This window comes from Dermacentor andersoni, chromosome 10, assembly GCF_023375885.2.
Source record: "Dermacentor andersoni chromosome 10, qqDerAnde1_hic_scaffold, whole genome shotgun sequence".
In the NCBI taxonomy this organism is placed as follows: Eukaryota; Metazoa; Arthropoda; class Arachnida; order Ixodida; family Ixodidae; genus Dermacentor; species Dermacentor andersoni.
The window spans coordinates 106,060,314-106,085,072 of NC_092823.1; the positions used below are offsets into that span (position 1 = coordinate 106,060,314).

Sequence of the window (24,759 nt, forward strand, 5' to 3'; positions counted from 1 at the left end):
TTCACCCTCATTCAGAAGTGATTCTACATTTGAACGATATTAATAAGAACGAACTTGTACATGCTTCCTTCCAGTTTCATTTCTATTTCCTGTGCTTGAAGCATTCGACGGTTATTCGCGAAATTTCGCTTTTATTCATAATGTATTCTACATCTCAAATAAAAATGGAACGTTCATTTCCAATATGCCTTCCTTGACTTCATTATCTGTTTGCTTTGTATGGATCTTCTAGAGGTTTCCCGAACCTTACAAACCCATTTTTGGCACGACCGCTCTCTGCATAATCGGTTTACATGTGTTGTCGATTTTGATCTACTCATTTTCTTTCTTTAAAAATGTTTACCTAAGGTATATCTCGACGGAATGCTAATGTGTAACGCTCTTTTCTTTCCTTCTTTGGCAGATACGGCATCGTGGACACAGCGGAAAAGCAGGCGTTGCTGGTTCGTTGAAACGTACGTATTAATCGATATTCCCTCCATGTCTCTCTATAGTAATTTATAAAAGCGAGATCTGCGACCATGTCGTCAACAGCTTCAAGATATAAAAAGATGTTATAGATATTCAAGATATTATAAAGTGTGTGTGCGGGAGGATAGAAACGAAGAGAGCAAAGTTTCACAGCACATCATCGGGTCCCTGAAGCGTGGCAACTGGAAAACGTAACCTTCCGAATATGTCTATGCAGGTACAGCTTTATCACTACTATGCCTTTCTTACTCTGTCTGCACAGCGCATCTTTGGAGCCGGAATACGTTTACATCCGCACGTAATTTCGGCGCTAAACGTAAACAGGGAAAATGAAACCGTTCTTCCATTCTAATGATCAAGCTATTACGACGAAATTAGCGGAAACGGTGTGCTTTCTGAAAGAGTACTTTTATCACTTCAAGCCTATTCTGAATCGTGTCTTGGTGGGCCCCTTGAATGTGAGCTGTCGTATTCATTTGGCTTGTTGCCACAGCAGCGACTGCACCGAATCTCCCTGTCGGCGGCGAATGAAGGAGATCGAGAGAGAGAGAGAAAGCGGGCGAAGGCCTTCGGCGAAGAAGCCGTCGCCGCGTTGCCCGGTCTGGCGCGCGGTGTCCGGAAATGCTTTTGCATCGAGCGTGAGCGTGAAAGGAGTACCCCCCCCCCCCCACTCCTCCTCCCGCGTATCTTCCCCAGCGGTTGCCTAGTGGAAGCGAGTCGTGCAATTCTCCCCGACTGACTCTCTCGCTAGCGAGGCTCGACGCCGCCGCCGCCGCCGGGGTTTGACCTTCAATACGGCTAAAACAGAGGGAGGGGGTGGGAGAGAGAGAGAGTCTAGTGGCAGGGCCCGTCTTTGCGGCCACACGCGTCTATTCGTCGTTGCATTCAAAGCCCGCCGTTTTTTTTTTCGCTTATCCGATAAGGAGTTATCGTACAGTCTGAGCGCACCCAGCAATAGAGAGTAGGGTGTTGTTTTTTTTTTTTTTAGCGTGTCCGGTATTTTCGGTAGACGCAATGGCGTTTGCGCGACACTGGATTAATGGGTGCTGGCAGTGACATCTTGTGACGCTTCGTCTAACCACGGTGCCTTATTGAAACGCTTTCGTGCTCCATGAGTGTTGACGAAAAAAAATTAATAAGACAACGTATTCACGATTACGCCGCACTTGATTGATTGATTGATTGATTGAAGCCTTTATTAGGAAGGATGGCCTTTGGACTAAGATAGGGGTGAGGGATTAAGTGAGAGGAAGGATACCCGCCTCTTTAGCGAAGGCAAGCAAAGCGGCGGCGTCTCCTTGCGGTGCGACCCGGTCGTCGTATGACGCCATCATTATAAGGTCGGGTGTGCTTGTCCCTGAAGCTGGCTGTGGTAGAACAGGACCAGATCAGATGCTTGAGGTAAACGTTGATCGCAGGGCACTTGGGGAATCCCACTTGTGCTCCTCTCCACTTGCTCAGAACGTCCGGTGTAAGGGATGCCTTAGCTATTTTTCTGTTGATAAGAACCTGGGCTGCTCTGGGGAGTGTGAAAGAGTGGAATGGTGCTAGGAATGAACTCCCGTAGTGTGGAGCCTTGTCGTGCCCGAGTGGGTGCAATATGGTGATCTGGTGCAGCGACGGATGACTGCAATAACAGCTCTGTGTTTGTCTCGTTGACAAATGCGCCACCAGGTGGGGCCCCGCTGCTTGTGTTTACGCCTCCGGTCATCACCCGGACCAACTAAAACTTTCTTGGCAGTTTTAGCTCGTCCGTAAACTTCTTACCGTTTTCGCATCGCCTGGTTATACCGCGGAACCGTGGGCGACAACGCTGGTGGCGACATCTTGTGACGCAGAGTTTAACCAGTTTAACCAGAGTTTAACGCACAACAGATACTGCAGTGACCCTACCTCATCCTGCTTATAACTGCCGGCGTAAAACATGGGCAGTTAGAACTTATGAACACCGGCGCGGAGTGCCATCTAGGAGGCCATACATGAAGACTGCCTACAAAGTAACAAACCGCGTGTCAACAGGGACCTTGGCTGCGTGCCTCTTCCCTCTGGCTTATGCATGTTTACGCTCTCGTGCTCGTACGTGCGCTCTCCGCACGTGCTTCAAACGCGCCGTGCTAGCGCGGCGACGACGCGGGCATTGTTATAGCGTTGACGGTGACGGGTGACGCGTCGCCACCGTCGGTGACCCTAAGCGCACTGCGCGTTTACGGACGCTCCTTTTTTTTTCAATTCGTTTTATTCGCTCCCTGTCGTTGCTAGTTTGCTTCCGCCCTCCTTTAACAACGTTGGAGCTTCGTTTTTCTCGTGTTGCGCGTATCGCACTATATACGTTGAGGGCTGCACAGGCCTTCGAAGCCGCGGTCATTTCTAAAGCTCCATTCGCAGGAGTAAACTCCTTTCGTCGTATTTAAAGAAAGGCTAGGGAGCGATATTTAAATCAGTTGCGGCTGGCTTTGAATGCGTACCGCGAAGAAAACAACGCTGGAGTGCCGGCTCCTGTGTTTCAAATTTCGAGACGAACCCTCAAGGACTTGTACGTCAGTGTGACATTGAGAATTTCAAAGTATTTATGCGTGTAAATCGTGTGTTTTGGCGCTACCCGAGATATCGAAATCAACCATTGGTTGAGTCTTATCTTTCCTCATAATGCAACGTAGTTGTTACGTGTCAGTACTTAATTAACTATAGACTGCGAACGAAGCAGATAAGGGTAAGTAAGCTATTGCCACTGTATATGTATATAGCGATGATACACAAAGCAGCGGAAAGTCAGGATGGAGTCCGCACAGTGCAATGTGAAGGATCAGGGAAAAAGAAGAGAGAGAGAGCGAGAGAATACATTTATTTCTTGCAATGCTTGGTCGGCATCGTAGTTCGACAGCGCATTCAGATGATAACAATGCTTTGATCTGGGCGATTTCATCTTGTTGACATCGTTCTAATAGCGCGGGGGACACAAAGGGAAGAGGAACACACATGAGAGGACTGTCGCTGATGGTCTGTTCACGCCTGTTTTTGGGGGGGTGGGTGGGGTGGGTGTGGGAAGAAATAGCCAGGAAAGGACAGGAATTATTAAAATCCAATTTCTCGTGACAGTGAAGCAAAGAGGAAACAAACGGATTGAAAAGAAGTAAAAAAAAAAAGTAGGCGAATTGTGTACGCCGACGAGCAAGCGCTAAAAGTGAACGGCATTTCGCTGCGACCGGAAGTTAGGCGAGTTACGAGGGCTCAACAACCGGAACTTCTGTTCCCCAGCCACTCAATGGGCCGGGGGCGCTTTTCTCGCTCGAGGATCTCGAACGTATGTACCTACGTGCTTTAACGTTTTCTATATGTATAACTTTCAGTTGCTGCATGCAACTTCTTTCGATACTTTTGCTCTTTCTTTTGCTTGTCTTGCCGGGTTTCTACTTTAGTTTCATGCAGTCGAACCATAAGTGTTTGGTGTCCGCGTGCCTTTGGGTGCCAAGCTTTCCTGCAAAGCACCGATGCTGAAACTGCGTTCCCCCTTTCCTCCCTTTCTCCTCCCCCCTCTCTCTCTCATATATATATATATATATATATATATATATATATATATATATATATATATATATATATATATATATATAATTTCGAATACTCCTCGCTCACTTCCGGTCGCTGTGAACGCCGGAAGTGAACCCAATAGCCCAGCGCGAAAAAAAAGGCCACCGGCTATAGACGCGCCATCATGCCCGTCGTGACGGATTGGGAGAGCTTATACGGATGCACCTAAGAAAAAAAAAAGAAAGAAGCATTTAGAACCCGAGCACACATTCGTATCGTTTATATTTATTTATGTTCTTGCGTAGGGGTGAAACGCGCAAACCCTGTGGATAAAGCATTCGCTGCCGGATCACAAAGGAAACAGCAGAAGGCTTTTTAGATTCAACGTCGAACTGCGTTATGCTGCTACTGCTGCCCTATCAAAAAAAGTGATACACGTTAACGACTCTTTTTACTGGTGCTGAACTGCGGCGCGCAGCAGTTCCTACAGCACACTGTATTATTCAGCCAAGGTCAGGTGGCCGCCGCCACGTATTCATGGAATGATTGTCATTCATGTATTTGTTTAGCTGTTCACACGTTCCCTCTTACAGTTCTGTGAAACCTAAAATGTTATATCGCAGTTTAGTGCGCTGCGATATGTTGGTGACCTGTAAATGTAACGGGTTAACTCGCATAGAAGCCTGTTTGTGCCGTCGGTGAAAAATGCGTTGACTCCCTGTGCCCTAAGGGTCGTAGGTTCGATTAGCGGATACGTTATAGGGGCTCCAGTCAATCAAAAGAATCGTAACCGCCCAAGTCAAGCGTCTTTCCGAGGTCATGGGTTCGAATCCGTACGCGGTAGTCACATCTCGATGCTGCTAGTTACACAAAACGGTCGAACGTGTACTTAGATTTAGGTGTGCGTTAGAGTCACCCAAGGTGTCGAAATTAATGTGGAGTCCTCCACTTCGGCGTGCCTCATAATCGGATCGTTGTTCTGGCACACGAAATGCCAGAATTTAATTTTGTTTTCGTACCACAGATGTTGTTTCGGAACTTTAAACGAATGTTATTCTTAAATCAAATATTCGTGATCTCTGTTTGCGCATTCAACAAATTTGTTGTTTATATTTAGATACCGGTTGACGCTATATTTCTTTTTTCTGTGCAAGCATATTGCAATACATTAAGGTCACTCTCCCAATGGCTAGACATACTTATATAGTACGCATAAATTAAAAAAAAATGACCGTCCAAGCATTCCGTACACATGGTTAACCAGCGAAGCTGAAACTTGCGGTCCCGGTGTTTATCACTGGGTTAATACCGACGGTTCATTAAACCACGGCTTGGTAGGCTGCCGGTTCCTCGGTACGCAGTTGCTGCTAGCACTCGGATGCACGAGCCTGTTCTTGCAGCCGGCCTGCAGCATCGGCACGGCGTAGACGAGCTCGTTCCCGATTCTGCTCGCGTTGCTGATCGAAAGCTGCCTGCTCCTCAGGAGTACGTATGACGCGTGGCCCTACCCATTTCATAGTCATAGAGAAACTGAGTAATACTTGTTGGGGGGCTAGTTGGTGCATATTTCCAGAAGAGGGTTGTAGCGCCGAAAAGGACAACACATAGAGAAACTCCTGCGCGCGATCTCGGCTGCGACGGAGAGCAACGACGTCACTTACTGGCGCAGCCAAATGCGTGCCTCTTTCTTTTTTTTTTTTTCGCGCATGCGCATGTGGCTGCGCCGGAGCAGTTTTCGGCGTACAGGTGACAGACGGACGGAGGCATCGGCTAGCCATATACAGCTTCGCTGTAAGAATAAAAGCAGCTGCATTGACATTGGTCACGCGCGCATGTTTAATGCGCAACCACTTTCTTTGCCAACCGAAGGAAAAGAAAAGCGAAGATTTGATCCAGTGGGCGTGACATCGTCTTATCAGCAAAATTGTGCAAATTCTTTGGGCTCTTTGTGATAAACGTAGGCAACTTGCAAACTGCAGAAGTCGTTACGCTGAGACGACAGGCTATTTTTTTTTTTCGCTTCCCGATCGAAGGGCGATCGCACGCTCCCCGATTTCGAGAATGCGACCCCGCGTCCCCGAGATTGTTGCCGCTAGGGGGCGGAGTGATCGCTTTGTTTGCCTTTCAGGCACACACGGCCGCTCTGCAAGATGGCTGTACGGCCGCAGAAAAGGCTCATTAAGGCCTCTCTTTCTTTTTCTCAACTGTCCCCGCACGCGCCACCAACTTCCGTAGCCCGCGAAGTGATTAGCCTGCGCCTAACGTGCAGCAAAATAACATCTAGCCTACGCAGACAACGACCAGAGGTAGACCGGAATCGTCTGCAACTACGTCCTTCTGCTACTTCAATCAGCGAGCGACGGGGCGTGATTGGTTGAGCGGCGGGGAACGTGCTTAGAGCGCCATCTAGGGGACGCTGTTGCGGGCGGGCGGCGATCGAGCAAAATGGGTGGCATACAGCTGATTCGAAACGTGTGGAGATGTATCTGCGCTCAGCACACAAATGACCGGGGACGGTTTTTTTTCCCCTGTGATCTTTTTGTTTTGTTTTGTTTAGCCGGCGACGAATTCGAAATCAATGTGCAAATGACTCGAAGGGGGTTGGAAAGTGGCGGTTCGTTTCGATTCTCATGGCGCTACTAGGCACGCCCCTCTGGGGAATAGTGGGGTTCCGGACAATTAGTGCAGAGCGGGCGCTCTCGCTCGAAACATCCTTTCTTCTGAGCCGCCTCGAAATTCTGTGTTTACAGAAGCACGCGGCCAGCTTCTTTCTTTCCGTTTAGCTCTTTGATTTGCCTCACGTCCCCTTGCCATTGTTTCATTGTTAATGACACGTAGGCGTTCTGGCAAAAATAAATAAATAAATGAACGTGTGTTTCGTTGCATGCGTCCTTGTCATATTGGACGAACACTCTGACTGCTCGCAAAAGAAATCAAATCTCCGCACATATTCTGGTAAGGAACGCCATCTTCTAACCGCGATGCGTTCTAACAAATATAGGTCTATGACAGTTCAGTTGAAACTCACGTTTTTCGTGAACCTGGCCAAGCAGAGGGCCCATGTCTGTGTAGAAAGTTACTGATTACTTCTGTCACTGACGTTCGCACGATTTTCCATGCGCACCAATGTTCTATCGCTGACTCGTAGGCATGCTAATAAAGACCGCCGCAGGATTTTCGTGTTTGTTACGGTTTTGTTACTTCTGCCTGTTCGCTTTTACGTTTGTCCTTTTATATTTTTTGTCGCCCTATCTCTCAGTTTTTTATAGTCACGCATGTGCATTCTTGTGGTAAAGAAGAAAGTCAGCGGCCGTCTTCGTGTGTTCATTGGTATAGATATGGTCTGCGTCGACGTTCACGCTATAACGCTTAGGATCAGGCAACAAGACGTGGTCGACCTCATCGCACGCGTAACTTCTTCACGCGGGTGATGAAGGCAACCCTGCGCTATTGTCCCTGCCTAAGAGCCGAACCAGACGGAGAGCCATCGAAAGGAAGAGTCGCCAAAATGGCTTCAATATACGATATGTTTGCTGAGAACTGCGACATTATGGCACTGGCGCAGACGACGTGCGGTGAAACTTTTTGGGTCTCAATTCACTCCTCTGATAATCCGTAGCCTTCGGCTAAAACAAATGAATGCGTAGCTTTAAAGGAATAATTTTCCACTTGGGATTGGTCTTGTCTTGATATATAGCGTCCCGTTATCATATCTGCATGTTACTTCGCCAAACAACTTTCATCCTCCTGTGCCCTCTCTCCGTCGTTCCTCCAAACACCCCTTCCCCAGCATGCAGTGGCAGGCTAAATAGATATCACTGAGACCGAGCTCTCCACTTTTCTTTCATTAATGTTTCTCACTATTTTCAGTACCGAAGAACACCTTCGCAGAGAAAGGGTTCGTACTGACTGACACTCATTCGCTCGCTCACTCACTCACTCACTCACTCACTCACTCACTCACTCACTCACTCACTCACTCACTCACTCACTCACTCACTCACTCACTCACTCACTCACTCACTCACTCACAAACAGCACGCGTGTACACCGATTCATGCACACAAACACTTACACACAATTACACAAACTCGCACAGACAGGCCCGAGCTCACGCACATAAGCCAGTCGAGGTACATATATTCACGCACAAACACAGACGCGCACAGACACGCAAACACAGGCACTCGTGCGCAAGCAGTGGAAGCTGAAGAAAAAAAGAAAAGAAAGGCCTAAGCACGCGGCTACACGCACCAACCACGGCCTCAGCTCCGTGGCTACTTTGCCAGAAGAGTTGCCGGGTGTAAGAGACGCGCTGTCTCGGCAAAGCCTTGACGAATATAGCCGCACCCGCCGCCACGCCACGAGCACTCGTATAGGTTGCTGGGTGGAGTGGAGTCGGAGAAGTGGGGTGGTAGCACTGGGGGGTGGGGGGAGGGGGCAAAGTAGCGCGGCTGATGTGGTAACCTGTCGTGGCTTGCCTTTCTTGCTGCAGACCGGAGGCTGTTACCCGCGGCGACCTGTAACCCCTCGCTGGAGCACCGCTGTCTTTCACTTTTAGCACCGGGAGGAGTTTGATTGTTTGTTCTTTTGTTTCGTTTTCCTCGCGTTCTTCATTGCCTGTTTGTTTGTTTGTTTTCTTGTTTTTTTTTTCTTGGGGGGGAGGGGTCTCGGTTCGCTTTTCTTCTCGTTCCGTTTGGGGCGTGAGCGAGGGAGCAAAAGGAGAATGAAACACAGCGTTATATTTGTGCGTGCGTGTTTGCCGTCCGCATGGTACCGTCCTCCTGCGCTGTTCCGGTCAAAGGTGTTGCTTTACCAACTAGCTCGGATGCAGATCTTAGTGAAATGGAGTACATATGAAGCTTTCTTTTTGTTGTTGTTGTTGCGCCTGATGTGTGCATTTTGGGCGAACCGGTCCCAGCAGCCTCTTTGATGTTTCTTTTCTTTCTGGGTCGTTTCTTGCCTTCAGATGTCGCACACAGAATTCCGGGCGACGGAATGTACCATCCGTTGTATTCCTTCCTAAACACGGAAAAGAGAGCCTTGCTCTTCAGAGTACGTCAATAACCAGACCACCCGTCCCCCTCCAAAAAACATAATAATAATAATAATAATAATAATAATAATAATAATAACTTTACAAGACAAACGAACTTATTGCTTCGTGTCCTAAGTGGTCAAAATTAGCCCGATGCCTTGCTCTGATAGGTCATCTTGGCACTGCAACAGCACTGATCACGAACGTAGCCACCTTCTCTGATAGTATAGGCTCTAAATGGGGGCTGATCTGTGATTTTGATATCGGTTGCTCAATCAATCAGCCAATCACTGTATTCTCTTCCTGCCGGTGTTTCTTTTTTTTTTTTTCGTCAGGAAATTTCGTAATACCCCAACTTGCCCGCTCGTCAACATCGTGTGTAGGTGGTTGGGCGAAGGGGGGGGGGGGGGGGGCGGGTTGGTAGGGTTGTATCAAAACACCGTCGAAGGTCTTTGCTTGAGAAGCTTCGAGACACCCACTCTCGCCTCGTCTTTCTTGCAGCTATTTCTGTTTAGCCTTGTTTGAAGCGTGCCGTCTGTGTCTGTGTGTGTGAGAGAGAGTGAGTGAGCGAGCGAGCGCCTGGAGGCTCAGTACTCGGTGCAGTTTTTTTTTTTTTTTTTTTTTTTTGCTACGCGCTTTTCAAAGCTGCTCACGCTGGTTTCGTTTCGCCGAGCACCTCTCGCCTACTGCCGGCGTGCAGCTCGAAATAGGCTCTGCCCGTCTGACTGCTCGCTTGTGGCGACCAAAAAACTTTAAGCGCGGCTCGCGGCCTCGCAAGTGATTGTGCTTGGCTGCTTGATGTGGAGCTGCGTCCGGTTTACCTTTTACCATCTTAAGTTTTCGCTTTCTTTCCTCCCTGTATTAGTGCGCGCGGCGCGTCTGTGCCCGAGTGTGCTTGTGTGCGCGCGTGTGTGTGTCTGCATGTGCCGTTTGTGTGTGCGAACGTGCGTGCGTGCTTGTGTTTTCGCTGCCCTCAATTATTGGTTTTAGGCGGCAACGGCAACTGAGATTGCGCTGATCAGATGCGCGTGTAGTCTAAATAGCCGTGGGGGATGCTTATTTTTCTCTTAACCTTGTATGCGTTCTTCTCTCTTCTTTTTACCTCCCGGTTGGGACGCAACGCATGAGAAAAATCGCTTACGAAAATAGACCTCGAGTGATTAGATCAACACGACTGCGCAGAGCAACCATAAGCAGCGCCTCTGTCGAAACCGGCTTCTCCTTTTTTTTATTTATTTGCCCTTGCGAGATATGACTGAGACAGAAGAAAGGAGGCAGGAGACTTCAGCTTTTTTCACCGAGCTAACATTGGTATATAAAAAAAGAAACATCGCTTTATCGACACGTACAGAGACGTCTGTAGAAGTCATTGTAGTTAATACAAAATCGCTAATATAAACCTTTTTTTTTTTTTTTTTTGCAGTGTGAGCGTTACGTTTCAACGGAGAAAGAAAATAAAAGAAAACCTGTCTATCTTCATTCCGTTTTCTTTGAACAAAATATTCGAATACCCTAAATGCCCATGTAGATATTACATAGAAGGGCCCAATGAATTGATGCTAATTTGCGCACGTATTCAAACTGATAACGCAAATTACGCTCTCATAGGTCACTTCAAGGAGCCAGCTGCCTAGCATTAGCCGATCGTATTCTACGCGCGCAAATTCTCCCAATCTCATCGAAGCACTTAATCTTATGGCTGCGTTCACCTTACCAGCCATTATATTAGTATTAGAACAACGCACCTCTTGCGAGCTCTGTGTGTTACATGACCTGCCCAACCCCGCTTCCTTCTCCTAATCACGCCTAGAAGCTATATATCCGTTTCCAATTGAATACATACAGACGTCTTCCTGTCTCTTAAACTTAGCTCTGCAATTTTTTTTTCGGTTAATCGCTGCGATTCTCAGCTGACCTTGAGCGCACTACACGCGCGAGTAAAACCTACGCGCGGCGCTCATAGCTCGTAGGCTTTTTAGTAGGCTTTGCTGCATTCATCGGCTCAGAAGGCAGTGAAGGCACTTTTGTGTTTTCTCAGAACTTCTGGTTTGCTCGAGCGACTTTAACTGAAGTGCTGTCCGTACACTTACCTACACCTTCTCTCTCCCTTCTTTCTCTTCCCCTTCTCCCTTCCCCCAGTGTAGGGTAGCCAACCAGACTATTGACTGGTTAACATCCCTGCCTTCCTGTATTCTTCTCTCTCTCTCTTGCTGCATTTGCGCGTCGTAACCAGAAGCGAACGCCCCCTGGCGTTTTCAACTCGTTGCCTCACTCACCGCGATAGCAGCGCGCATTACTCGCCCGCCGAATAGCGTACTATTGGCGGGTCAGGCGTGCGCCTATGGGCGCGCACCTGACCTTTTTATTCATGGCCAGCGGCCGGGTGTGAGCGTCTCATCGTGTAGGGCGTTATATATATATGTGCGTCTCCTTACCGCATAAACTCGCGTAGTACCCGCACTTCTTTATTTATACCCCCGCCCGATATGTTACGTGTAATGAGGAAGTGGCGACTTCAGCGTGAATAAAAAAGAGAGCATGGTTTTGGCTTGTTTGGCTTTCGGATACAGAATTGTCGACAGAATCCACCTGATTTTCTTTTTCAATTTTTTCCCCACTTATTTCTTCTTCTGCAGAAAGATTCGCAGACTGTTGCACAGAACGGCCTAGGACGACGTTGATGGCATCAAGCTAGCAAGAGTTGAAATACGAATACGAATAAAGCATGCGCGACGTGCGCGAAATTACTTTCAAGTCTATAACACCTCTCTGATTTACAAGCTCCGCGATTTCCGCTCCAGAATAGCAAAAAAGAAAACGAAAATCGCGGTCTTCCATTTCTGCAGTATCAACGGTTTCCCACCAGATCAGTCAATACAGGATATTTAGATACTGCTTAACCAGTCCGAACTGATCGAGTCTTGTTATACGGTGTCCCTTCAACGACCTGTGAGCGGCCTTTTCTGATTCTGGGACTGAAAACGACAACCATTCCACTCTGTGAAGAAGGAATGGCAGCGAAAGCTGGCGACAGTCAAAGCTCTCAAACGACAAGCAAAGGGCTTTCGCTGCCATTCCATCTTCGCATAGTGGAATGGCTGCCCGAGTTCGCGATTGTCGTTTTCGTTCAGCATCGCGGGAACGTTGTTCTTCGATGGTCGTTTCGTGTCGGCGCCGTTTACATTCTCCTTGCTGTTCCTTCCGGCGCTCCTCGTACGCACGTTGTTCTTCGGGTGCACGAACTACACGTGTCCGCCCCGTCGATAACGCAGCTGTTGGATGGCTCGCACTCCCTTAATCAATGGCTCATACCCCCGTAGACGCGTGCTTCTAATTACGACGACTGAAGAGAATTCGGCGCTCGAATGATGAGCGGCAACGGAGCCAGCTGTAGGGGGAAGACGACGACAAACGCGCAAGCAGTGGCACTAGCGCGTTTGCCCAGTTGGCGCCGTGAATTTTTGTCATTTTTAAAAATTTTTATTCATTCAAATAACCTTATTGTGTGCCCTGCGATTTGGTGGGGTGGGCCTGGACCCCGCCTAAGTTTAAGCCAAGTGTTGTCGGCCCTTGGCGGCTCTTGTACGAAACATTTTTTTTTTTTCGAAAACATCTGTTCTTACCCGTGTGCCGGGAATAGTTCAAGGGCGCGTTACGGTTTCCCGAGCCAACAGGGCCATGTGCCATTGAGCTTGGACCCTTTCTGCACTGTCACCAGGATCGGCCCAGGTGCTGATTTTTTCTGTTGCCGGACGCCCGAAAAAAACTACGGAACGTTAGTCATATACAGCTTTCGCTGTAATTTTTTTTTTCGTTCGAGTAGGTGATGCGGCTTTCTCGCGAGCCTATGCGGTACATTCTCGCGCGCACGGCGGGTCCCTCGCGGGACTCGAAATCCGCGTGTCTCGCGAGTGGGCGGCTGTATACATTCGTCTGCATCTCTCGCCGTTGCGGGCTTCCCCTCCCCCCTCTCCGATTTTAAAGGTCAACGCCATCACCTGCAGTGTTTGCGCTTCCCTGATTTGCAAGAAGAAAAAAAGTTGGAGTGAACGAAAACAAAACGCCAAGAAGGCGTGGAGAATGGCTGTCTTCACGGTATACAAATATAACTTCCAGCAGGTGGGAGGAGGGTCTGTGAACTCGAGCGAACGCTGCGAGCATATTGTTCAAAAAAATCTAACCACGCGGAGGCGGTCCAGCGTTTTATTTATCATCCCTTCTACTTGTTGAATCTCTTAAGCCAAAAACCCGTATTTTTCTCTTTGCCTTTTTTTTCTCGAGGGAATGAGTCTCGACGTGCTTCTATACATTGCCGCTCAATGCGAGCTCGAACTAGAGGGCTTTGAAAAGGGTCGCCAGAGTGGTCTCTGAAGGACGGTGTAAATTTGATCGCCGTGTGCCCGATGTAGAGAGTAGAATCTTGAATGGCCGTGGATGGTCGGGCCTTAGATTAATTTCATGTATTGCTCCTAGCTTATAGATATGCCACTTAACTATAGTTTATTCTCCTAAGGTCAAACTTGCAATTCTGCTTTGATTAATCGAATAAATATTTTTTTCTTTTCTTTTTCGTCTTAGTGAACGGCAGTGTCATTCAACTCGGTGGCTGCTTTCTCTTGGTCGCATTTGCATCTGAAACTCATGCATGGTTTTATTTTGCAAAGGCAAGAACGTACCAAAGTATAAAACGAACCAGTGCCACAGCAGACCGACGTGGTAGCAAGAAAGGTCCCCGTATACACCTGTGCCAAACTTAAAATACGGACACTTCTCACGTAAGAGAGACAAAGAGCAAATGCTAAAGGAACGTAAAATTCGTATAGTATCCAAGGTGACCGTTGTTATACTTAATCGTTGTTGTCGTTGATGATCGTTCAAGAAGGCATTGCCATTTGATGCATATACTGTCGTTATTCTTCAAGTTACAGTTATACGATTAAGAGCGATTCTTTTAACGTCTTAAGATCTCGTCAGCGCGGCCGTTACAAGGTGCTTGCGCACTAGCTTCTCTGACTGGTTCCGACTCCGCCCGCTCTCCCAGCTTCCCACAGCACCGCCTCCCCCGCCGAGACGTCCCCCCACAGCAAGCCCAACCAAAGTCGTAAATTTGAGGAGGATCTTGGGGTACGGGGAAGCCGTCGGCGGAGGGAAGCGCCGTTCCGTTCCTACGGCAGAGCATCTGGAGTATCTCAGTTCACGATACAAACTAAAGAACCAGACAAACACAATAACAGAACACCAGTAAGTACAAATGTTTCAACAGTGACGTTTCTTGCGAAGGAAAGAGCAGATGTACCAAGGTGTCGTACACACCGTCAACTTTAGAAGCCTCTAATACATATCAGGACCAATGTTGTTTATACGCTAAATTTGCCTAAACTTATTCCTCGCCCTCATACATGTCTGATACACAGACTTCGATAAGGCGTCGCCTTCACGCGCAAATACTTCCACATCATTGGACGGACAGACTCCCCTGATTGTTCAGTGTGTGGCGTTGTAGAGACTATAGACCATGTGCTCGTTATGTGCCCTGAGTATGCGCGCGAAAGACTGGCAATGGCAGCTACCTTGAGACATTTATACGATAGACCACTGTCGGAGGACCTCTTGCTAGGCGCATGGCCACAGAGTTGGCAGACGATAGAGACAATGCGTGCTCTTTCACGTTTCTTAGGCGACACGGGCCTGGACTCACGCTTGTGGTAACATTTATGCAATGTGTCCTTCACCTCGTTTCTCCCATTATCATCCCCCATTGTGATCCTTTTTCTTCCCCTCTTCCCCTTGCCTTACGTAAAGTAGCACGCCAGATGCTCCATTTTCCGGCCGACCTCTCTACATTTTCCAATCATTAAAATACTTCTTGCTTAAACTTCGTCCCTCCGGCTTCAAATGGCTTTGCGAGTTTGCAAATTTATTGTGTTCAAAGAAATATTGCGTTATAGAAGCAACATAATTTGCAATGGCTATGCGGGTTCGCAGAAACTTATGGAGTGGACGTGTTTAGAAAAAATAAAATCAGAGCCGCTTTTCTTGAAAAAAGATGGTTGAACGCGAAGCTTTCCCTGAATGCGAACTGAATCAAAGGCCAAAGCCAACGACCATGCATCGAACCCCAAAAATGCTGAGTAATCCGATGCTATGCATATGTGATTGGATTGCTTGTTTAGGATGGTATTTTTTTAACGTTGAAGTTGAATGAAGACAGTTCGTTAAGTTGTATAGCCTTTATTTTAGATCATGTAGCCATTGATCAGACGCACACACACACTTTCATGGACGATTTACGGACCCGCCGTGGTCGCTCAGTGGATATGGTGTTAGACTACTGAGCACGATGTCGCGGGATGGAACCCATGGCGGCCGCGTTTCGATGGGGGCGAAATGCGAAAGCACCCGTGTACCTAGATTTAAGTGCACGTTAAAGAACCCCAGGTGGTCGAAATTTCCGGAGTCCTCCACTGCGGCGCGCCTCATAATCAGAAAGTGGTTTTGGCACGTAAAACCCCTTAATTAAATTTTTTTAGCGGTCTATTTACGGGCACGATCCCGCTCGCGCTTACGTTCGCGTACGGCAGCCTCTTCTGCCGCGCGCTGCACCCACGGCCTACCCATGGTGACGGCTGGGAGTGCATTAAGTGAAGCGCGTAATGCGATGCAGATATATACAGTTCGTCTGGGTTGCGTGGCATTCAACCATTTTTCTTTAAGAAACGGGCTTTGATTTTTCTTTTCAGATCCTTTGACGAGCCCGTGTTCACGTGCATTTGCTGTCTCCGATAAGCAGGGAGGCTCAGTTAATCGCGACAGGGTTGGTGTCGGGCCTAGCAGACGTAACTTGCGCTTCCAGTGAACTTTGTGCGCATGCGCTACTCTAGCTGAGCTCGTCGCTTCGCACCGTTATCAGGCGCTGACGGGCCGGCCAGTCGACGCTGGCGCAGTACTGCGAATGTGAACTGTAGTGTTCTACGCAAGTGTGTTAGTTGGCTTTCCCGCAGTGCGTTTTCCGCGCTCACGGACGAATCAGTGAGACATAGAAAGCTTCGCTTTTAAAAGAAAAAGTACGCTATTGCTTCTAAATTTAGAACGTTAGGCAAAGTGCAAGTAAGTATAACCCCGCAACAATGCGTGCTATGACATGCACAAAGATGAAACAAATTCGTGTAAGTATAACCAGGATTCCTCTGGAAGTTGAACGAGAACGTCTTGTCTGCGTCAGTGCAGTAAGCGCTCTCTTGAGCAGCCACAAGTCCCCTTGCCGAACCGTTGGTCCCCCCGTGACATTACTCGTTCGACCGATGTTCATTACCTCTTTTGATACGTACACTAGAGCTGATTTTTTTTTATTCGCATTAGCTTATAGACGGGGAAAATGAGCGGATAGTTTCGCAATAGTCCGCGATCAATCGACGTACAAAGCAGTACTCGAAACGGCTGTCGCACGGGCGTCCGGGCCATCGCGTCTTGCCGGTATACGCTTCACACACATCCACACCGAAGACCCGTTGCGTCCACGTCGGCCGAACGGCCGGGGGTAATTTCCGGCACCGTTGACGGGACCGATATTGAGCGGCCAGCGCGCACGCCCATTGAGCAAACACGCTCCATCGCAGCCAAAGCTTGGTCCTTTTGTGTGCGCCGTTTCGACGGTGACGCAATCCCGTTCGCCGCAGCCCCGTGCACGCTTGAAGAATGCGCCAGAGCCGTGGCCCACGTCATGGCGTGCGAGAATGGAGCAGGGCCCGTCGGACGTGCCAGGAACAGGCAGCGTGGTCGTGGAGCTGGCAACCCTGTGGTGACGTAGACGGCTTTGTTGGGAGCGTGGCTCTGAGGGAACTGTTGCGCCACTTTCGGTGTAATAGGCCTTTTTTTCGTATTTCCTTGGCGAGTGCGAGGTGCGACTGCGATATGCGTCGACAGCGAGTCCGTTTGCGCGATGAGGATCGGCAACTTGGACAGGCGCGAGTTTTCCGTAATCAAGAATGCTCGGTTTTGCGGTCGTGCCCCGCGAAACACTGAGATCTGCTTTGAGAGTCCTTACCTCGTGCATAGCAACCTGATTTGTTTTCAGAATCTTGAGAACTCTGCTTACGTTGAGCATTTGCTTTCAGCACTATTTGAAAACGGTGTGACATTCATCGGTGAACGTACATTGCTGCTCTTTTTAATGCACAGTGAGCATGAACTTCTGCTACTTAACGTGGGTGCATGTGGGACGCTTCTTCTGGTTAGCTTTATTTAATTGTTTTTATTACATGTGCGCCGTTTTGTGGGCTTAGTATGTTTGTGCTAGTGACGTAGGGGGGTGCTGTACGGGAAAGGGGTAGCTATAGCTCTAATGCTAGCCTACCTTCCCGTTCGTGTACATTTCTTAAACAACGAGACCAACGGCGTCAAGACCTTGCAGACCAGTCGCCATTCTAGTCGCAGTTTTGCACTGCTTCGCTTTTTGCCCTTGCACGAGAGCTCGGCAGAGTTTCGCTTCTGCTACAATGCTGTACTTTTATATAATGGGGCGGGTACATCTTGGTTTATGTATTGCGTACGGGCACCTTACCACAGTTGCATGTACTCCAACATTCCCAGACAGGCTGTGATTCTCTTCATTTTAAACGAATGATCATTCGTGGCGTACCTTTACCTTACTGTTGTTCGAAGGACTGCAAAGCCTGCTGCTGCTCGTCTGCCCAAGGACAATTGACTCGAAGGCGGCATTGCACTCACAGTTGCACTGAGCTTGCATCGCCCGCCGTAAGGTCTAGAAGGACGTTTTGGCTCACTGTGATGTTGTTGTACTCATGCCAGGACATCGTCCTGTTCAGCAACGCCAGAGATGAATTACAATAAATGCTTGAGTACCTGAGCAGAGAAATTGCATGAGTATGGTTGAAGATCAATATGCAGAAGACAAAGGTGATGTTCTATAGCCTTGCAAGGAAACAAAATTTCATGATCGCCGATCAGACTCTATAGTTTGTACAGGACTACGTTTATCGGCGTCAATTACTCACAGGGGGCCCTGACCGTGAGAAGGGAATTTACAGAAGATTGAAAATAGATTGGGCTGCATGCGGCAGATATTAACATATCCTAACTTGGAGCTTACCACTGTCGTTGCAAAGAAAAGTGTACAATCATTGTATTGCATCGGTGGGAACATATAGGCCGGAAACTTGGAGTATAACAAAGAAGCTCGAGAACAAGTTAATGACCCCGCAGAGAGGGGGGGAACGAAACACGTTAAGCGTAACGTTAAGAGACAGGAAGAGAGCGTTATGGATAAGACACCAAACGTGGATAGCCAATATTCTAGTTGACAGTAAGATTAAAAGAATGGAGCCGGGCAAGTCATGTAATGCGTGGAGTGCATGGATAACCGATAGGCATCAGATTTGCAGAATAGGTGGCGATGGAATGAAATTCCTTTGAAGACGAAAGAAAATTAGGTGAGGTGATAAAAGTAGGAAGTTTGTTTGGCTCAAGTTGGCATCGGCTAGCGCAAGGCAGGGACAATTGGAGATCGCTGGGAGAGGCCTTCGTCCTGCAGTGGACATAAAGATATGATGATGGCGATGATGTGATGTTGATGATGTTGAGGGCGGGAGGCGCTCTGCAAGTCGCATTTCTCTTTTCGTTGAACTCATGCGAGAATTATCCGGGGTCACGCTGCCTTACCAACGCTGACCGATGGCTGGCAGCGACACGGTAAAGATGACTGTCTTCTTTGCAATGCGGTGCTCTTCCAGGCACTGTGACATTACACGCAATCTTGGCGTTTTGAGCCAATCATATGAGCTATAGCCGACTCCTCAGCCAATCAGAACTGACAATATGGCGGCATTTGACGCCCTCTGGTGCTAGTCTTTGAGAGCTTCAGTGGGACGGCTAGCTCGGATGCTATGGTTGCGACCCCAACATGGCGTGCCCAACGCGGGATGCCAGGGGCCAGCTTGTCCCGGCGTCCGTGGTCGGTCAGTTTGTCGTCTTATTGCGACTCTCCTGTTGGCGCGAAGCCATTCTGACTGTCGCGTACGGCTGTGTCTGGCACGCAACTCCCGGATGTGCATCGGCGCGATTGTAGACGCAACTGATTACGCGGTATTTACGAGATACATATCGTGCGCTACGTCTTGCACACCATTGTTTATGTCGCGGTCTTATCTACACGCCCGGACACCTACTCAATACTCGAACGTAGCAACCCGTAAAAGGAGACTTGATCGTAGTAACTCTGCGCCGGACAGATGCACCCGACGACCTTCTCCATCTGGTAGTGGCAGGTTCCCATTTAATAAAGGAAAGACTTGGATCACATACACACAGACATTCATATAGTGGAAACGTTCTTTTTCAGCATTACCATTTTTTTTCAGTTGCACTATTTTTCCTCAAGCAAACATTTGACATACGCTTAAGGTCGGCAGGCTAAAGCCAAGCGCGCATTCTTGTATGGGCACAATACGCGCGCTGGAGAAGGTCGTCGTCTGCACGGTCGAAACGGGAAAGACGTGCAAGAAAGGAATGGACAGGTGGAAGTCGGCCTTATTTCCCGACTCCTCCCGGAACTTGGAAGTCTTAAGAGGCGGCCGGATATGGGCCTCGGGTCACGGGCAAGACTCCAACGCTGCATTACTGAAGCATATCGTGCACTCTTTGTCATAATATGAAATAAAAATTCACAAGTGCAGGGAGAAGGAAACCGGTGTGTCGCAGCCGAAATCGTTCTCCACGGCTCTTTGCTGCATAGTGCAGTGAGTGGGGTTCACGGCCGCTTTCTGCTACCTTCCCTGCCCCTCGCGATAACCTGCGGGACCTTTTCCTCGCGGCTTTCGGCGCTGATCACGACTGCTCGTCGTCGCCGGTGTGCGGAGTGAGTGCCCTGATGCCGCACCTCTTTGACAGGCCGGAAAGCCGTGCTTTTCCCCTGATCCTCCCCCCCCCCCCTTCTGCCACCCCTTATTTTTTTTTCTCTCTCTTTCTTTCGCCGCATTTCCTTTCACCGATTTCGGGAACGCCAGGTGGTTTCCGAATGCCCCGGATTCTCTGCTCTTTGCGGCCCTGCCGCTCTGCCTAGGCCGGCGTGCCGTAGTTTGCCGTCCCGTCTCCGCTCACCCTCGCCTTACACGGGCCCCAAGCTAATCGCGTACCCAGATACTCCTTTCCCCTAGAACCGTTGTGAAGCTTGCTTCCGCCGCTTTGGATGTCCCCCCCCCCCTCCCCGCCCCCATTCTCTTTTGTTCCTTCCGACCATTCTGTTCCCCCTCCTTCTCCCTCGTTTACTCTCTTCAAACACCCTCTCTGATCGCCGCAAGCGACCGTATCTGCTTTCACAGACCCCTTCCCCTCTTCATATTTCCCTCTCCACTTTGAGCCCGGTGATCGCGGTGCGCCCCTGGCCACCGTTTTCCTCTCAGCTTCCCTTGTCTCCCTTCGAACGAGAGAGAGAGAGAAAAAAGGAGGCGCGCCGCTCGCGATATCCGAATTTTTGGACGCGCGGAATCCGCGTTTTTGGCGTGCCCCGCGATTTTGCGCCGTGCTATCCCTCCTCCTCCCCCCCCCCCCCATTGGCCGTGAATGGGAAGCGGGTGGAGCCGCGCTCGCGCGTTTGAGACCGCTGGCGTGCCATATGGCCGGCCTGTGGCTGGTGGCGCGTACGTCCTGTGTGCGCGCTGTTGTGTACACCAGCCGCGGCGCGATCCCGTGCGTGCGTGCCTCTTCTTGGGAGTGGGCCTTTCCCTCGGGGAATTTCCCTGGATGCCCTCGTTTTTTGTCGTTTGGCATCTCTCCGCTTCGTGTGTAGTACATTTCTTACACGCGGCTGTTTGTGTCGTTCGGGCAGCTGGCGGCGACCTGTTGTGGAGACGCGTTCTTGTTATCGTTCGCCCCCCCCCCCCCTCCCTTGGGCGCTGCGTTTGCGCTGGCGATGGTTTTTAGCGTTAATACCAGCGTTGCTCGGGAATGTTTCCTTTTCTTTTCGTTGCCACGAGACTTAATCAGCGTGTTCTTTCCGGGGTCGCGTACAACTGGGTCGTCGCCGAGGGTTCAAGGTTGCCTCCCCGTGGGTCGGGTTCGCGGACTCTGCTAATGGGGTGTACACGCGTGACGACGTTCGGACTCTGGTTGAGCTATGGCGGGAATGCGGAGCTCTCGTTCGACGTGTCGAGCGCTTCTGGCTTCCTGCAACACTAAGCTGCGCATTGCACTGAAGCCGTTTCCTGGTTTTGCCTGAGGAATCCCGCGAACGCGGTTGCACCTCTCTCTCTTCCTCTCACCGCTTAACTATACTGGAACAACCTAGTAGAAGAATGATAACTCTGTCTAGTTTGTTCCTTCAGTGTGCAAAGCATTCGAGATTGGGTAGTTTCGGAGTGGGCTAGTCATTTAGCAACCTTAAGATATGTGTCATAACTCGGAACTTATCGTCGCTACACTGCATTGCTTGTAACTAACTAGACTAACGACTGCGTTGCTTTCTAAGTTCGTCCCTGCTGCTGTAGTTAAATCCTTCCGTGTGGACATCGATACTACCTTAACTTTTGTCTCTCCCACTAGATATCGCGAGCGCAAGTTGCTCTGAAAGTGCTACCTGCGGCGATCGATATCGCAGGCTACGCATTGCAGGTAGTGCTGCGCACTTTCATTTTCGTTAATTGTGAAACTTCTAGATCCGGGTCTCGGTGTGCTCGCTACAGCTACCACTGTCAGGCTTCCTCTATATTTGGCTTAATGAGATGTCCGTCAAATGTCTCCCATCTAGGAAGTTCTCTTTGTTGCAAGTTGCAGTTGGAAAACAGAGAGGAGAAGTGCAGTCGCAATCGTTACTTTGACTGCCACAATGGCCATCTGGCGTTATCAATAAACCGCACGTGCCTGTGCGTCAAAATTGTATCCGCATCTGTTCTACTTGCAATGCGGCAGCATGCTCTCGTGTTTGGCTCCAAGCGCTCCTGTGTCAGAGCACGTTTACTCATCCATTGCACATGATGTAAAGGATTGTTGAGAATAGATTCTCCGACGTTTTTCATTGTTGCGATGAAAAAAGAAAAAAATGTTGCAAGGAAACGACTCTTCATAGGCTCTTCGCCAATTGGCCCTCGCAGCAAACGTCAACTAACCTATCTCCCGGTTATTCCAAAACTATCACCGGTTTTCCCGTGAAAAAAAAATGCCTTTACTGTGGTCACTCCGCAAATGATCAACGTATTACGATTTCTTTTCCGAATGTCCCGTCTGTGCCCAACACTTCCTGTTTAGAGTCAAGCGTAGCCATTTCCAAAGGTCTCATACCAAGTCTGTAGGACAGCATCGCGTTGGAGCAACAACGCCGCTTTAGTAGCGGTTCTATATGCCGCGGCTTCCAACCCCCGTCGCGCAAGCGTCTACACAACTGCACGCTACGCACTGGTGCCGAGTCCTATCGAGCAGCTGTTCAGTATATATTCTCTTTTGACTCCCCCCCTCCTCCAAACGTGTGACGTCATCCGTGTCAGACATGAAAAAAAATAACGACAAAGAGACTGCGCATGAACCGTAAGCCAGCAAGAGTCGCAGCGCGTGGAATGTGAAGCAGCTGTTTTCACGTACACTGCGAAGGGGACGCGTTAGGAGACGACGCCGCTATTCTGCAGGGCGGCTCAAATCAACCCCTACTCCCTCCCCGAACCGTTAGAATACCAACCCTCCTCACTGGAGCGTATGCACGCCTTATGCTTGCATAGCAAGGACCTTTCTTTCTTGAAAACACACACACGCACGCACGAAATAAAGAAAATGCGCGCGTACTATCGCGTTTTAAAAAGGAAGCCGGGCTGAACGGCTCAGCCGGGTAACGTAAGCCGTATCAAGCGGAAACGCGCGTGGCGAAATCGACGATGTTTACTTTAGGGAGATTCCCTCCCTCACTCCCCCATCTTGACATTCCTCGTCTCCTTTCCCTAGCGCAGCGGGGCGCTTTTGTTTCGCTCCTGTCTTCTATTTTATCGCCCTTTATTTTCGTCCGCACGCGACTCGGTGCTGCGTCCGGAGTAACGAAAGCCCCGCGCAAGGCTGGACGTCGCAGCCAGCGGTTGTGAAGGGAGGGCCCCGTTCGGGATGTCAAGTCCCGCCACCTGGCGGGAAAGGGAGCCTATATTGGTGTGGATGTCAGGGGCGAGGGAGAGCGCGCATTCGCACGTTCCGGAAAAGAGGGAGGAGGCGAGTCGACGCGCACGAAAATAGAGAGCACGTAAGCTCTGTTGGAAATGGGGACAAGTTCATGTCAACCCCCTTCCCCTCGCCGAAACTCCCAAGCTACGCCGGTCTGCTTTTGGACAATGAGGGCATGTGAAGGGGCATCACAGAATGGACATTCTTTGCCCACGAACCTCTCCCCTCCTTTCTGCAACACCCCTCCTTCCCGCCCCCCTTATGAAACTTTGCATGAGGCATCGGAGTCAGTCAGTCTTGTCTGTGTAGCACAATGGCGCCTCGGTGAAAGAGAGGACTTGCGGAATGGTGATTGTGGGTGGGGATTTCGTGCCGTACTGGGAGGGGGGGGGGGGGGGGGAGATGGACCCGCGGTGCTTTTAGAACGGCATACTCCCCTCTTCCCTGTTCCCCTAGTCTTTCTCCAGTAGTTTTGTGTTACGTTGCGTGGAACCCAGGTGCGGAGTCACCTTTACGACTTATGTGTCCGTTGTATGCGACTGGTCTTTCGGTTTAAGTAACATCCCAAATAGCGGCACATGGTTGTAGCTTTATTCGGAACGACGCTTTGTAGGCACATGAAGCTTGGTTCGGTGTAAGTCTACGGGCTTGGGAGCTTTTTCAGGAAGCTCATTGAGGCGCTGTTGCAGTGACAGGCCAGCCGAGAGACGACATACTGTAGGAATGTGTTTTTTTCTACGATTGATGGTTGCAAGGTGATTAAGCACAAACATCGCGATGCACGGCAAAAACTTAAGGCCGATCAGGGAAAGAATTGCAAGCTCTTAATATAAGGGAGTTTTAGAAATAGGGGGACCGTAAGTTAGGGTACCCAATCCGCAGGACGTAGGAAAGAACGCAAGGAGATCACGAAAGAACGCAAATGGCCGAAAGTTAACTTACGCCACTTAGGCTGTGGGGAGTACAGCCCCGTTTTTGGGTATGCTAAGCTTCTTGGACACTTTATTTACAACGCTCTATATTGTTGACCGAGCTATGACAGCAAGTTCGCGCTCTGTTCGTCATTGTGTTTTACAAAAAAAAAGGTAATTAAGGGAGGGAGACATCGGGCTCCTTGGATTCGTTACCATATTTGGCGCTTTTATTCCCTTTACCCCTTTCCCCAGCACAGGGTAGCCGCCGGTACTTACACTGGCTAACCTCCCTGTCTTTCCTCCTCTTTGTCTCTGTCTCTCTCTTGGCGCTAAGCATGGGAAAAATAAAGAAAACATTAATAAATAAATATATAAATAATAATTAGCGCACTGTCGATCGAACGTTTTCTTGTTCGGAGTTGAAGAGGTCGTGTCTCATTCTCTCTTGTGATGTTTTTTGACTGGCTAGATTTGTCAAGCTTCACAGCAGCGCATCAACTTTGGCACCTGCCCTCTCAATCTTAACCTTTAGTTTCGTTTGGAAGTTAACAGTGCAATATATATTGCGCAGAGCTGTGGCACGTGCTATCAATTGCGAGTTAGTTTTCTTGGGAAATGTTTCAAGAAATAGCAAAAACACAAATACATAGAAAACAGCGA

At 49.3% G+C, this 24,759-nt stretch overlaps 1 long non-coding RNA gene across 1 annotated transcript in view; it reads left to right on the plus strand.

The window, feature by feature from the left end:
• The window catches only part of LOC140213718 (uncharacterized), a 173,317-nt gene that overhangs the window by 81,715 nt on the left and 66,843 nt on the right, over nt 1–24,759 (plus strand). The window contains exon 2 of the long non-coding RNA XR_011890613.1: nt 404–455. This is a non-coding gene — a long non-coding RNA (uncharacterized lncRNA). The remainder of the gene's footprint in view (nt 1–403; nt 456–24,759) is intronic.